The sequence below is a fragment of the Polyergus mexicanus genome, unplaced genomic scaffold, assembly GCF_030449975.1.
Source record: "Polyergus mexicanus isolate NDT 795.1 unplaced genomic scaffold, iyPolMexi1.0 SCAF_1, whole genome shotgun sequence".
Taxonomy (NCBI): domain Eukaryota; kingdom Metazoa; phylum Arthropoda; class Insecta; order Hymenoptera; family Formicidae; genus Polyergus; species Polyergus mexicanus.
The window spans coordinates 1,144,652-1,160,593 of record NW_027223321.1 but is presented as its reverse complement, the minus strand read 5'-3'; the positions used below and the strand labels follow the sequence as shown (position 1 = coordinate 1,160,593).

Sequence of the window (15,942 nt, the reverse complement as noted above, 5' to 3'; positions counted from 1 at the left end):
CACTAAACTATTTTCTCCACTTTCGGTCGTACGCAGATTTTATGGAGCTTATAAAAATGGTAGACCGCGGGCACGGTAGGACGAAAAGACAGGACGATGATCAGAAATCTCAAAGAAGCGAATTTCAAATTCTGAGTCACGAGTTCAACTGTTGCGACACGAAGAAAACAATGCGATTTTTGTTACCGAGATAGAAATCGCAAATTTCGCGGAATTTCAGTTTAATTTACCTTCATACAAGCAACCTCGACGCGACGAAATCTCGGTGAAAGCTGTCACGCGAGATAAATTTTTTTGGCTCCTTTTTTAATAACAAAAAAAAAAAATATTTTTTACATACTAAATCTCTTCCTTTGCATAATTTATATTAATACTTCCCATTATATAATCGAGATGATATAATATTTTATAAAATGTATAATGTATTAGTTATAATAAAGAAAATAAAGTTTTTGCATTCTCTTCTTTTTTTTACAAATCGATTTCAATCGATTCAATAAAGTTTTAATTAAAAATTTATAATAATATTTTTAATTGCATTAATAGTACTATACCAATTGTTACATTTTCATACATTAATCGACAATAAAGCGTGTGATGAAAATATTTGTAATAGAACTCCAAAAATTTCCGCAACTATATATACAGAAGTGGATGAGAAAGAAAAGGCAATCGCGCGATGAAGAAAGAAAAAGAAAGCGAAAGAGCAAAAGGGGGGAAGGCGTACGGATAAACAAGAAGACAGGAAATTGGCGAGGCTAGAAATAATTAGCGCGGTTATTTATGAGGCTCTCCTCGCCTTTCAATTATGCATTTCCGGGCGCGGGAACGGACTCACTACGGCAAGACGGCGAACACAGATCGTGCGATACAGATACAACGTGTTTTATGTTTCGAACGTAAATCTACTGATTCCAGTAACTTTAAATCGAAAGTAATATTTCGCTCGGGAAACACGTTCGTGGATGCTTGAAAAGCTTTTAACTTTCAAGCGACTTTTCTCTGAGATTTGTGTCGAATGTTTCGACTCGTTTACACTAGACTTAAAACGAACTTTTGTGTCTCTCCACTCTTTTCGTTTCTTTTCTCTTCGATGAAATTGATAATACGCGTAAACCTGAGTATCCCTCGCAAAATGCGATTCTTCGTAAATATCGCAGCGAGGAGTTTACGGAAATGTACGAGTAGTAGAAGAGAATCCGGGCGGACCTCGGTGTCTAGACACGGCGGTAAACGCCAGGGCAAATCGGTGCTAACAAATGGCCCTCGTTTGTTACCTGTCAGCCATTTTTCGGCCCTCTTTTACTAATGGACAGGCCTCATCTGGCCTTGATGCATCCTTCCACTGGCTGAAGGAGGAAAAGATAGAGAACCAACTTGGTCTGGCCGCACTCGTTTTTCTCTATTTTTCCGAAACGATCCACATTTATTCGCCAATTGTCGATCACATCCATTTCCACATATACGCCGTACATGCGTATTATTTCGCTTGCTTAGTTATATTATGAATTAAAATAAAAGAGACACAAGTTAAAAATAAAAATTATTCCAACGATATATTTGTAACGCAAGCGATAGTGTCGCGTAGTGTCGCCCAATTAGATATTATTAAATTTGTTTCGATGCGCGGTCTAATAATAAAAAAAAAAAAATGTTAATACAATTTGGCTTGTTAATAATTTTTATACATCACAAGATGAGAAAACGGTAGTATTTTAACGCAAGGGTTAATCAGGATATTACATTCCGATGCGTGTGACGAGATAATACAAAGTGACAAATCGCGGCCGCTGCCTCGTCGTGTAATTCGAGATGATGTCTAGCCTACATCGCGAGACGGCGGATCAATTCGCGCGCGAGCATTGTTGATTATCATTAAGCGTGTCTGGTGAACACGCTTTCGTGCCACCTGCGTTTCAAAGCCACAAAACGCAACCACAATCGAGGTTGTAACTCTATATAATTCCTATATCCTGATACTATCATCGATATAATAAATCGATACATGTGTTGAATACATACACACTATAATTAATAGTCGTAATTATTATCGCATTATAGCTTGATGAAAATTTCTCCTATATAGACGTAACTTGTAATACGCGTATTTTCACGAATAAAGCCATAATTATATTGCACATTATATTTGATGGGTGAGGCTTGATAAAATATTCTAACGACTAAATGACTCGATTTTACACGTATACAAACGAAAGGGGAAACTAGCGATACATAATTTCATATAGATAATGACCAATAATAAGGCGCGTTTCTACGATCCGCAAGTGTAATAATGCGGCTATCATATGTTGCCCGCAAGTAGTAATATTATGCTTTCGATTGCACGTTGCAAAATCTCAACGTTCGTTGGACTTTTTAACATTCGGCTGCTCTTAATTATATGTTAATCGAGAACAGGTTTCCTCGTGAAAATACTCGAATTATTATTCATCTATATATTACAGCAACGTTGCACTGACAATTGCTAAGCCAATTATTCCAAGTTCGATTTACATTTCGCGGAGCCGATATATAATCCCATCGTAAATTTTCTAAATATAAAATTATAAAATGAGGGAAAGTGTTATATACGTAATTGTAAAAAAAATATTATAAATCGCAAAGAAAAGAAATCGTTAAATATGATCGATGACGATCGTCATTTGAGTTACGATTTAACGAAATCGAGTTTCGCGCACAACGGAATTGTCACGATCCAAGGGTACAAACCGGGTACAAGCGTTTCCCCATTCGAGATCAATATTGATAAAAGATTCGAAAAGGTTCGAAAAGAGAGTGTTCACGTATACGCGCGCACACGATGAAAATGATACGATGTTGCTGGCTAGGCAAGCCGGATGTCGACTGTAGCACCGACAGAAACAACAAAGGGTCCAGTTCTGGCTGGGGGTAATAATGCGTGGTCGTTGTTAACGTTTGTCCACCGAGAGCGTTCTAATAGACAAGCTCGCGTACACGTGGTCCGTATGCACACGCGTACATACCTTTACGCGGTTTGTAATTGAAGGGGCTAGGAATGCGGACGCACGCATGAAGTAGCAGCCGGTAGACAGTGCAGGATACGCTTTGCAGTGTACGTACCGCGTGCGTTTATGCGAATATATATGTATATGTCCCTATTACACACCGGGGGAACGTGCGCCCGCGTAGGCGGCTCCGTGTTAATTAACGATAGAAAAACATGTGCTCGTCAATCTCTCGGTAGTTATGCCCGGCAACTTCTCGATTCTAGTACGCGCAACAACATACGCGTACACATGCACGGTACCCGCGTATACGTACGCTTTACACGCGTATCCTGTATTTAGCGTTGAAAGCGTGTGTGTGCGTGTACACGAGTCCTATATATCCCGGAGTTCAATCACCTCGCGAGAAGGACGCGTGCACGTGTCCGTTATTACTTACCGAGGACACGTCGCAACAACGATATTAGTAAATAGATTCTACGACTCGGTCAGTTCCTTCGCACGGCAACGTGGACTTACTCCCATAGGATCTACATGTGCCTGCGAAAGGGCCGCCTAATCTATGACAAGTGGATCTTCCTGTTTTGTAGACTGGTCTATGCCTCGCGTCTCATTATATTGACCTCTCTTAAACTATCATATTGGCCCGAATCTTCTTCAGGCCCCGAAAAGCAATGCTTCTCATCAAGCTCTCCTTATACGTACATACCGGTATTATATATTTTGATATATATGGTACTGACGGATAACGAGCTATCGCGACACGATATATGAGTTGTCGATATATAATATACCTACGTATATTGTTAGACTATCTTTTTTCACTCGCAAATAATTCACAGCTATGACATCAGACATGCGAGAGCTCGATCGATATCGTATTAATATCCCGCAGCAATCCAAATCAAATATCAGTTAGTTGTGTCTTGGTCGTTTGTCGGGAGACAAAACATGTATGCATATCATAAGATATCGATATTATAGACGTTGACTCTCAAATCACGTGACTCGAGAATCGTATGTAATTATAATATACATATACGTACATTATATATATATATATTTTTTTTTTTTCCATCCTATAGGTTTCATCTTTCTTTTTATATAAGTACATATTAGCGTCGATGCAGTTGTTAATATTACAGACTACCTTTAAACGTAAAATATTGATTGTGTAATATTAAAACATTAAATTGATCCCAATTTTTTTTCATCGCTAAATTACTTAAGTTTAATCATAAAGTAGCGTTCGCAAATTTTTGCATTAATCTTAGATATCTTGTAACCAATTGATAAAATGGCGCTGTTAAGGGTCCACGAAAACGCGATCATTGCCCGTAGAAATATTCGTAACGCGCATAGATAACCCCGTTCATTCAGTACATTACCAGAACAAGTCCTATAAATAGTTTCGCGCCGCTGAATGAGACGAGTTCCAGGAAGGCGAGGCGCATCCTCCGGGCGCTTAGTGACTCGTCGGAGACAAGAATATCGCGTAGGTGGCCCGAAGAAGAGGACGTAGGGCAAGACGAATAATGGCTAAGAAAATAGTAGAGTCAAAGAACTATAGTGTTGTAAAAATTGCACCGTAGTCTCTCGATCGATTTCACATCGATTGCTTGATGTAACTTAAACCGTATATATACTTATTATACATTAAATACGATATATGTACGATGTGTTTAAGTATAAAGAGAGATTCACTCATCCAAATATAATTTTATTTTAATTATCACACAATATTCATCATTTATTATTATTATTATTATTTTTTTTTATTTCTTTTTTTTATTATTTATATATCTTTTTATTTTATAATATAATACAACAAATATATTATATATATTTTTTCCTATATTATTCTTAAATGGGAAAATAATCGTTACTTTTGACACATTCATCGTCGCGATCATGGTTCTTTCGTTCATAATTGTTTTTTTTTTCCTCCTAAAACGATAGATACCGCCATTTTATGATTTATCCCGTGAAAGGGAATATAGAGATGCTTCGTTGATTGCTTCTGCCATCGGGATAAGCCAGCTTTATCGTTCACATTTGTATCCTTCGAGATGAGCAAAGCAATTCGATTTATGAACGGTAGTCCGAAAGGGAATTTCCTAGAGCGTTCACGCGTATATCACGTATTTTTCACAAAGATCACATAGGCGGTAGAAACCGCGCAGAGCGATAATTTCCGCTGGGTCATTACTGTTGCATTAGCCAGCGGCTGAGCATCGATCTGAATTATATATATATATAAGTTTGTAAATTGAAGGAGCGCGGATATAATTACATATTGCGTACACGCTCTGCGCGAATATCATCGTCGATTTTAATTGCATAGCTAAATCGACATTATCGATATATATGTGACAAGCGAAATAAAAAAGAACCGAGGAAAGACTGAGGAAAAAATTGAGAAGACAACGCATCCCCTTCCCTGGAATTTCACGCGGTCCAATAATTCGTCGCCTTATATACATATATAATTCGTGCTGTCGATATAGAAAAATGTCAAAGAATCAGAGACTTGGCGATTCGCCGAGAGCGTGCACGTGCGATACAGACGCGTGTACTTTACGGACTTAGGCGTGCAACGAGCGACCGAAAGCGACGCAACGAACCGATCTACGGAGTCGATCGCGTAATTAGCGACGGTTACGTCAACTGTGGAACCAACCTCGGCGCGATTCGGCGTGCGTGTGTATATCCATTCGTGCGTGCGCGCCCGTAGTTGGCGCGCCAGCGCACGCATACGCACGCACGTAGAGATACGTAGTACCAAATACAAGTGTGCGAGCAGGCGCGCATAACATATAGGTAATGCGATAGCTATGTAGCGCAGAGTTACGCGAACTCAATAATACGTCTGACGGCCGTCTAGACGGGGCTACGTGAATGCGGCACATCGCTGCTGGTGCCTGGTGCGCGTGTGCGTGTGTAATCCCGCGCACGCACGATCATACGCCGGCATACGTACGTACTTATATACGTGACCGACGCTCGTCGGCTCGTCGTCATCGTCGATCGGGATGTAACGCCGTGCGCACACGCTGCACTGCGAGAGTGCAGAGCGAGTTACGTGGCATAGGACGGCACGGCTGCTGCGGCTCTCGCTCGCACCAATCGGATATCCCGCGATATCACGGGGGCATCGTCCACGTCCCCCGAATTGGATAGGTCGGATTATATAGTCGACGTGTATATAATTCGCTTCCTCCATCGTTGCCTTTTCAAAAATTAATTCATTAATAAAGTTGATATTAATATCCAGCACACACGGTCCGCTGTTTTTAAAATGTTTCTCTTATTTTTCAAGCTACGAAATATCGTATATTTTAATATTCCTATATTTCGGTAGCGCGTAAAATAATATTTTACACATTTGCCACGTTATCGCATTTCTCGTTGATATCGCAATGTTCCAATGATATAGAGTAACATTCGTCCCGGCGTGCGAGGTTCACAATGAGCGCAGACGGTTAGATAAATAGATAAATAAATAGTCACATATCCTAATAGATACATGTATGGATTAGCGAGAAGAAGATAACTCTCTCGCGGGTACGTTTCCAGTTGGAGCTGAAGAATATGAGAGGCAAAGATATATTAGTTTTGCGCGTAGCGCAAAAGTATAAAAATAAAAAAAAGAGAGAGAGAGAGAGAGAGAGAGAGAATATACGCCTACTTCCTCTCCCGGGTATCTGCAATGTCTACGCTCTACGTCTACGCGATCGGCTAACGTGCACTTGTAAACGGAACCAGAGGCGTGAAACCAGTTCGCATGGAGAACTTCAACGGTTGTTCTTCTCACGCTACTTGGACAGTCTCACTGGCTACTCATAGATAGTAATCATAATTACCCGACGGACGTGGTTGGCTCTCGATACAATCTCTTTCTTTCCCTCGCCCCGTCATCGTCATTCTCTATACCGCTGCTCTTTTCCTCTCTTTATCACCCTCTTTCCGTCGCTCTGTCTCGTTTTTGGTTAGAAGATATATATTTTTTTAGCTGTCGCCACGCGATCCTCACGCGTCAAGGATATCCTGCCAACCTGCGTTCATCACGTCAAATGTACGCGTATGCGCTTATTATACGTTATATATCCCTATCGAAAGAGTCAAGCGTAAATGTGGATCGGTTATAAAAATTGACAATTGCCATAACTCGAAATAAATAATTTTTTTAAATAAAGGAATCTATACCGAACACGTTTAATTTCAATGAAATTTATATTAGCCAATTTATATCTTTGCTCAATTTTATCTTAATGCTAGAACCGCGAAGATTTCTAAAAAATATAAGTCACGGCGTATATAATATTTAAGTTTTTTTTTTTTTAAAAAGTTAGAAAGAAGAATATATATTTATTTCATATTTTATATATATTGTAAAATTTATTCACAGAGAAATTTTTTTTTTTATCGATCTCTTATCTTTTTCTCTTTTCATGAAAATGATGTCCGAGACGTAACGTGGCGAGCGCGTTCCCCGTTTGTTGATCGCGAGTTTGGTTTTAGTACGCTTGGTTTCGCTCTCACCGAGTGTACTTCTCCCGTCAGGGAGTGCGAGAGCACCCTGAGCCATAGCTGTAGACTAATGATTCCGTCTGAGTGGGAAATTGACCACTAGGGTGCTGAAAAACCTTCGACCGCTGGTCAAGAGAAGGAGAAAGAGAGAGAGAGAGAGAGAGAGAGAGAGAGAGAGAGAGAGAGAGAGAAGAGGTCCATTGTGTCCCGCGGGCCTTAGCGAGTGCTTTTCAGTTTTTTAACGGCGCTACGCGAGGAGCTTGGAGAACGCATCCTCCATACAAGGTTCTTGCACCATGGACGATCGTAATTCCATAAAGGAGATTTTGCTTTACGTCACTCATATACGTATGGTCGGTCGATTGAGTTTCACGAATAATCGTCAATTTACACTATGCGCTATTTGCAAACTAATAGAGTTGGACTCCTTTTAATTAAATCGTTTATATTCTCGGAATATCCTTATCTATGAAGCGAAGGAACTTGATACGTGCTACTGAACTTTAAGAAATTCCGAATAGCTAGCAGTCTGCAAAGTGTCTGCCATGTAAGAATGCAAGTTTACATTATAATGAGTACTGCAGAGTATAGCAGAGAGAGAGAGAGAGAGAGAGAGAGAGAGAGAGAGAGAGAAAGAGAGATATGATCTCAGCTCAATAACCATAGGGCATCGGTATTTACGTAAAGCTGTGCAGAATAACGAGATCCCTGGAAATGACTGGAGGCGCTCGCGATACTAACATGAGTGCAAGTTGCGAGAGAATGTGTTTAAAAAAATAAGGCGCTCTCGTAAGAAATATACAAAGAGAAACTAATCGATAATATTTTTATTGTAATATTATATAAAATTATATATAATATACTATTATATATAATATAATATTATAATATAACAATATTATTATATTTTTTTAAAAGAATCATTAACGGGGGAGGGGAAAATGGAAGAATTCACAGTTGCCAAGATTTTTAAAGAGATCGCGAGATGTTGAAAAAAATAACATTTAAAATCTCGTGTCTCTCTCTCGATATAAAATATTAAGATGGCAAGATTACACACATTCGATATATATTTTTCAGTGTGCAGAGATTTGTATTTTCCTTCGTTATAGACTAACATCGTCTATATCGGTGAACGAACACATCACGAGTGGACACGTCTGTCTCTTGCAGAATACTGCGGAAGAGTATACGCGCATCGTTAGAGCTAGGCTGTCAGATTGCGCAGGTGGTCACAGTGGACGTGGATAGATGGTCCATGGCGTGGGCAGCAACGATCGTGGTCCCTGCGGGCGAGTTCTCTCTCCTTCTCCTCTCCATCTGTCTCTCTTTCCCTCTTTTCTTGCCTTCTCCGATGAAAGACAACGCGTCGCAAGTCTTGTGTCTCTTATCCCCGCGTCACCGCATCCTTTTATCCTTGAGCCGTCGCATTGGCACGTTGTCCTCCTAGTTTTGCGCGCTTCTATAGCGTGCTGCCGTTCGCTCCTTTCTTCTATTCGCGCACTCGCTAACTTCATTTGCCGCGCCTTTTCTCATCGTTCTTCCTTCCGCCCTTCCATCTTCACCATCGACGCGAGGAGGCCGTCCCATTCTCTCAGTATACGTCAGTCATTCGAGCTGCCCGCACACACAACTGCCCTGTATCTTGAAAATACTTTCTGCCAACTTGCGCATCTCGTCCTGGAATGACCTGTACGCATGCACGTACGCGCGCACGCACGGATGCACGCGTGCATTCGTGCACGTGAGCAGGCACGTGCACGTGCGTGCGCGTAAGTGTAACGTTACCGATTCCTTGACGGCTCTCTCCGCCGACGGCATCTCGACGTTTAATATTTCAATGTCCGTTAAAACACGACCGTGCCTCTCTCCGTATCGAACCTGCCTCTCTCTTTCTCTCTCTCTCTCTCTCTCTCTCTCTCTCTTGGTTTTTGCTTTTTTTTTTTTTCGAGACAGCGAAGACTGTAAATATCTAGAGTTTCTCGACGATTGCAAGCAAGTTTGAATACTGGCTAGAGGCTAATCAACTTTGAGATAGAAATGTCCGTGTGTGCGCGAAAAGAAAGAATTGAAAGAATAAGGAGAATATTTTATGAATTGTACACGCTATCTGAATATAAAATAAAAAATCGTACATTATGAAGAAGAATCCGTAAGACTTATGACGGATTGCATTATTACAAGAAAAATGTGCACGTCGATAAGACATATCGAGAACATCCACGGAGAACGAACTTCCAGGGGTCCATCCGTACTGAATGGAGCAGGGTAGAAACAATCAAGTTTTGAAGGGTTGACTCGGGCGGGGGGATCAAAGGTTGAACGAAGGGGCGCGCGGTTTCAACAGCCCCACTGAGTGGCTATTAGGCACCCCCAAGCCAAGCAAGAGCAATTTGCTATAATCATTACCATTCAGGATCTCCGAGCCGAGAGGGCCCGTTCGTCTCTCGCCCTCTTTGGCCAAGAACTTATAGCTTATGCCAGTGCCATTGTCAACGGCGAGTAATATCTGACCAAAGCGCTACGCTAAAGTAAAACAATATCCAACAGTAGTCTACGATTTGCAGACAATAAACGATCAAGATATTATAAAGATAAATAATGTATGGAAAGTCTTTTTTTTTTTTTTTTTTTTTGAGAGAAGAAAAAAAGAATCGAGAAACACTGTAATTCTTTTATACCTAGAATACGTAAAATGTAAGATTTTTGCGCGATATTAAAGGATCGTTTATATATACTAAATTACTCTTAAAAGAAAATGGGGAAATGGAAGAGAGATGGAGATAAAGCAGTAAGAGTCAGAGAGGAAGGAGGAACTAATGTGCCAGCAAGAACAATTGATGAAAAACGACGCGTGCTTGCGTTTCTTGGAAAGTCTGTCCAAGGCGTAGCGTAGAACGAAGGAGAGGCAGGTGTGTCGCGGATGCAGCTGGAAGGCACTGCATGTGCGCCGTCGTTGCGAGATACCTTAACGTCTTTCCTTAATATGTGTTCACTCTTCTCTCATACTTTTCACTCTTTTATCCGCTCCTCGCGTCAGAAGCGAATTATCGACGATAAAGTTGCTCGAAGGAAGAAAGCGCGAGAAGCAGTCAGACGCGCCAAGTATATAAGTATCTCTTAACATAAAATAATACCGCCTAGAGAGACAAGGTAGATTATAACGCGAATACCTCTGATCAAAATGGAAACTTTTGCGAGTGCATAATGCAAGTTTCGCATGGGGAGTGTTGACGCAACCGACTGTCGGTCAGAATCGGAAGACGATCCGCTCCGAGAGAATCCATCTACCTGCTTGCCAGCTACAAAACACGACGTTTCGCGGATGTTCCGCAACGCCATAAAAGTCCGTTCATTCGGTGACGTCGGACGGTCGGATTCGAGGACTCCGACAAGTCTAGACTGCCGGCAGACGTGGCAAAACGACGATATATTCAGTCTCGTCCCGCTCGCTGACCACAGTCAGCGGATGGCTGCCTCTGCACGGATACTACTTCCGAGCGAAAAGGCTGAACCGCGAGAAAAGAAAAGGATGAACGGAATAAATTATATTTGCTAGAAATTTACAGGCTTTCTCTCTCTCTCTCTCTCTCTCTCTTTCTCTGAAATACATAGTCAAAGGTGAAGACAAACTATTGATACATTCTTTCGCCGACATGCTTCTACAAAATTACGATAGGTTGTTTGCGGTTTCGTCTCAGCGGTACGTTTCTGCGGTTTTGATTGTCTCGTACGCGATCTCGATCTATCTCGGCCTAGATTTATGTATAAGCTTTTCGGGAACGTGAATTTCGAATACAGGGATACGCGTATATTCAAAATTTCTTTCTATAGATGTACGATAAAAAATATACGGCTATTACGACTTTTACTAAAACATCGTGATCGTGTTGCCCGGTTGCGTTCTTTCTTCCACAACTCTGTTTTGATGGCTTGTGGCCGAACTTAAGATCTCGCACAGATTCTTTCTTCATGCGCTTGCACGCGACTTGGCGCGAAAACGCGTAATAAACGGTTATCATAGAGAGAGAGAGAGAGAGAAAATCTGTACCTGTATCTGTTCAAGGGAATCTCCTCAAGTGATTCGTGTGTTGTAATAAATAACGACGCGGGAGGAAGAGCAAGGGGAGGGATAAAAATAACAAAAGGACATCGTTGAAAGCTGTTATCGCCATTACTTTGCCTGTTCGCTTCTCTGCAATGTTGCGGTATGCATTATGCATGTAAACCTTCCAAGTTTTGCGTATTGGATTCGACGTTAGTTCAAGATAATAACGTATCCTTCCATTTCCATCGATAACACGGACTCGTGTTCGTGATTGCAATTTGATTCTCTGACGTCAATCTAATATAGACAGACTATAACACAGAAATGTTATTTCTCTCTATATTTCGTGCAAACTTATTACTCTTGTCTCTCAGCTTATATTTATTATTTATACATAAAGATATATTTTTAATATAAATAGATCGGGGTAAGAGCAAGGATACGAGAAAGGCATGTTTACCCGGCCGGAAAAGATACGAGTCGTTGAGAGATCTCTCGAAGCAAAGGCGCGATCTAAATAGGCAAGTTTCTCGTTATCTGTCAACGTGCCGTCAAAACGGAATGGCTGTTTTCTCTTCTTTCCCGGTGTGCCTACAATCTGCATTACATATCTGCAAAGCGAGCAATTTATTTCTACAAGCATGCGCTTTGCGATTCGTATCTTACACATGCCTACTACATGTCTACTCGTGCCTACGTGTCTACTCTCGAGCGAGCGAAATATTCCGCTAAAATGTACAAGTCCCGTCACGATATCGTATAACGTATAAACAATACTATATTTCTAATATATCAGTCACCGCATTGTTGCGGACGGCATAATGATGTTAAAGGGAACGCGCGCGCGCGCGCGCGTGTAGTTTTCGTAGTCTTGCAAAAAGTCTTGCATATTCTGTTGTCTTGTTACGCGCGTGGAGACGTGTGTGCGCGAGAAACATCGGCGCGCACGTGTGCAGCGTAAATCTTTAGACATTACCGATGCGGAGACGCGCGCAGCGAGAGAGGAGGCTGACGCGGATATACCATCGAGAATGGGAACAGAAGCTGCGGGACATTGTTTCTTCGAGAAATCTCCGTATCCTACCAGCACGAGAGAATAAGAGTTGCGAAATTAAATTCTTCAACAATGTTCGTTGACCGGTATCGGCCAGTCGTTTGCCAACGTCGGACTATGTAGCATCCGCAAGAAGAGATCTCGGAGCATATTTCAAGCTCCCTCGAATGCACAGAGAAACATTCGCCGCTGATATTTTAATTATATCATTCAAGTTTTATACATGTTGGAGAGATTTTTTTGTAAAAAGGAAACCTCTTAATAAAAGATTCGCCGAATCTTCGCCATGTCCGGCGTTTTATCTAAAATATCTAAGCTTTCTGTAAATAAATAAAATAAATTTTAATTTTAATTTTAATAAAAACAAATTTCAAGAACGAGTTTCCACGAAACGTCCATTATTATGCCGCATAAAGATTCTACAGATGTTCAAAAAATTCAACTCTCGATCGAGCAGCTCGATGTTACTCTCTAACGCGCCTAGTATCTTAGATGCATCCTGTCCACACTCTTAAGTGACAGGACGTTCCGTAGCACCGTCACGATTCCACGCAACCGCCGCAAACCCTCCGGGGAGCACGTAATTACGCAACACTATTGGCAGTACGGTAGCATAATGTTCGCCTCGGGTTACTGACGGGCCTTGACGGCAGTTTCGACGATTATGCGCCGCCAATTCAACATGCGGAGGGTACTAACGCGTACATATGTATACGCACGAAACATCCATAGTCGCTTATCTATCAGCGACGAGCCGAATGCACCTAAACGACGATTCATCACGTTCCATATGGAAACCAATGACGTTTTCGGTGAAGGATCGGATCAATTTGTTTACGCGGCGTTTCGTGCGCGTTATCGATATTTAAAGTTGGCGATATCTAGTCTCGATATAGAAAAAGAGATGAAGAGGGAAACGTTGTAAGAACGATGTTATAGCTTATCCCGATAGGAGTAACAATCGATTGCCCTTTAGCTATTAGTTTTTCGATTATTTTATCAGGCATTTCTGTTTGCTCGATTTTGAAGCTTGACTAACCGATTCTCAGTCGTTAATCATTCGTAAAGTTTTCGTCAGTGGCTTTGATGAATAACTCGTATATTTGTCGAAGAGGCTAGGTTGAAGCATATCTCAGAATATTTCCGGAATTATATCCGCCGTATTCGTGGAAATCGTTGGCTCGTTCAAATCGGAGAAATAAAATATTAGTCCGAATACTTTATGCAGAAATCCATATCACGTGTATGTAATAAATATAACAATTCACTTTACATATACATTTAGATATATAGCGTTTTTTATTTCACATTGACAAATAATCGTTGTAATTGCTCCGAGATCATCGCGGCTCTCGAGATTCGCTTGTGAAACAACCTCGATTTCTTCCGATTTGGGCGCTCTCTTCTCTCTCAATCATATGTCAAATCGATCAAATCGCGGTGATATCCGCGATTTATTTTGTCCCATCCCAGTTCCGGCGACTTTTTGTGCTTTCTTACAGATTGGTAGTCCGACTTCGAGACTATATCAAGTCGGTCCATCGCCGATGACTCGTGACTTCCCGCCGAGTATGAATGGAGAATACGCGTAACGTCATTTCGTTTCCAAGATCCCCCGTCCGTCACCGGGAAATCGCAAGAAACGGGCGATCGCCAGAACGGAAATCTAATAAACGGGCATTACGTAAGACGTTCTGCAGTATTGAAAATCATGAGAGGAGAAGAAAGACACGCATATGACTCGTTGTATGTGTGTGTGTGTGTGTGTGTGTGTGTGTGTGTGTGTGTGTGTGTGTGTGTCATCATTTCTTATAATAAAGAAAAAAAAAATGAGAAAGATAAAAGTATTGAAGAAAAACTATGATAAAAAATAGTGTAGTAGTATATATTATTAAATCTCTTTATCATTATTAATTATACGCTATCATTAATTATATAAATAATCCATTATTGTTAATGCTTTTTTAAATTAATAATATAATGAAATTCTCTTATCCGCAGCTCTCCCCCTTACATTTAATTCAGAAAAAGAGAAAAGAAGACAAATTTATAATGTGTAAATTATATTGATGATGAAAAAAATCTGGCTCTCTCTTTTTCTCTCTTTCGTGTAACGATCGAGATGTATCGAGACATTACGAATCGCGGCGCGTCTGAGGCGAGTAGAGATGGAGGGGCAGCTACACGCAGATCGAATTTTCGTCTTTCTTACGACGACTCGCGCAAAGACAGCCCGTTGATAAACGAAGGGCGATTCAGTTCGATGGACCGTTTATCGAAGAAAGTCTAGACTGCATAGTAGTCGGACAACCCCCCTTCCTACCCCCCCCTACCCCCCCCCCCCCGCGTAAGTTCTCCGTGCGACGCTTCCCGAGATCGATCGATCGATCGATGGCTTTTTGCAGTTTCGCGAAAGAGGCGATCAAAGATGAGATCGTGCGAGTACGGAGGAAAGAAAATCTCGCCGCCTCTATCTCGGGCGGTAATCTCTCTTTCTTCACCCTTTCCATGTACGCGCCATGCCTAGCGTTCCTTCTGCCTCACATCTTGCATCCCCTTCGTTCTTTTCGCTATTTCGTTACCTTTCGCTATCCTCGATAACGATCCCTATCGATAGATTCTGTTGTCGGTCAAAATCGTCTCTCTCTCTCTCTCTCTCTCATTCTCTCTTTCTTTCTCACTCTTTTTCTCTTATCGAACGTTAATTATTCTACTATATGGCTTTATTCGTTTACCTCAAACTTCGTCAAGGAACAGTGACTACACCACGCGATAGGCTTGGGTCGGATCATATACAGACTAGATTCACTCGTTTCGAGTGAATCTCGCATATGTATTATCGTTTGATCAAGATGTCGCGACGTTATGTACGTTGCTCAAAGAGTGAAATATTTATACAATTTCAACAATTATTTGTTAATAAGAAATAAAAAAAGGTTATATATTTAAATATATATATATATATAAATTCGCGTGAATAGTTATATTTATGATATATATATATATATATATATATATATATGCGATATGGATTTCTCATGGCATAAAATATTCGAACTAGTATTTTATATCTCCGATTTGAACGAGCGTCCGGGAATACGGCGGATATAATTATAGATATTCTGAGATATGCTTCAAGCTAATCTCTTCGACAAATATACGAGTTACTCATCGAGCCACCGATAGAAAGTTTACGAATGATCAACGACTGAAAATCGTCTAATCAAGTTTCAAAATCGAGTATACAGAGAGATGTGATGAAATAGTCGAAAAAGTATAGTAGTAGCTAAAGGGCAATAGTACTCTGCGTTGATACCACTGCT

The 15,942-nt window shown here is 40.9% G+C and overlaps 1 protein-coding gene across 2 annotated transcripts in view; it reads right to left on the bottom strand.

Moving 5' to 3' along the window:
• Rme-8 (receptor mediated endocytosis 8) overlaps positions 1-15,942 on the bottom strand; it is a 70,273-nt gene that overhangs the window by 24,200 nt on the left and 30,131 nt on the right. The gene's annotated exons all lie outside the window — the stretch shown is intronic.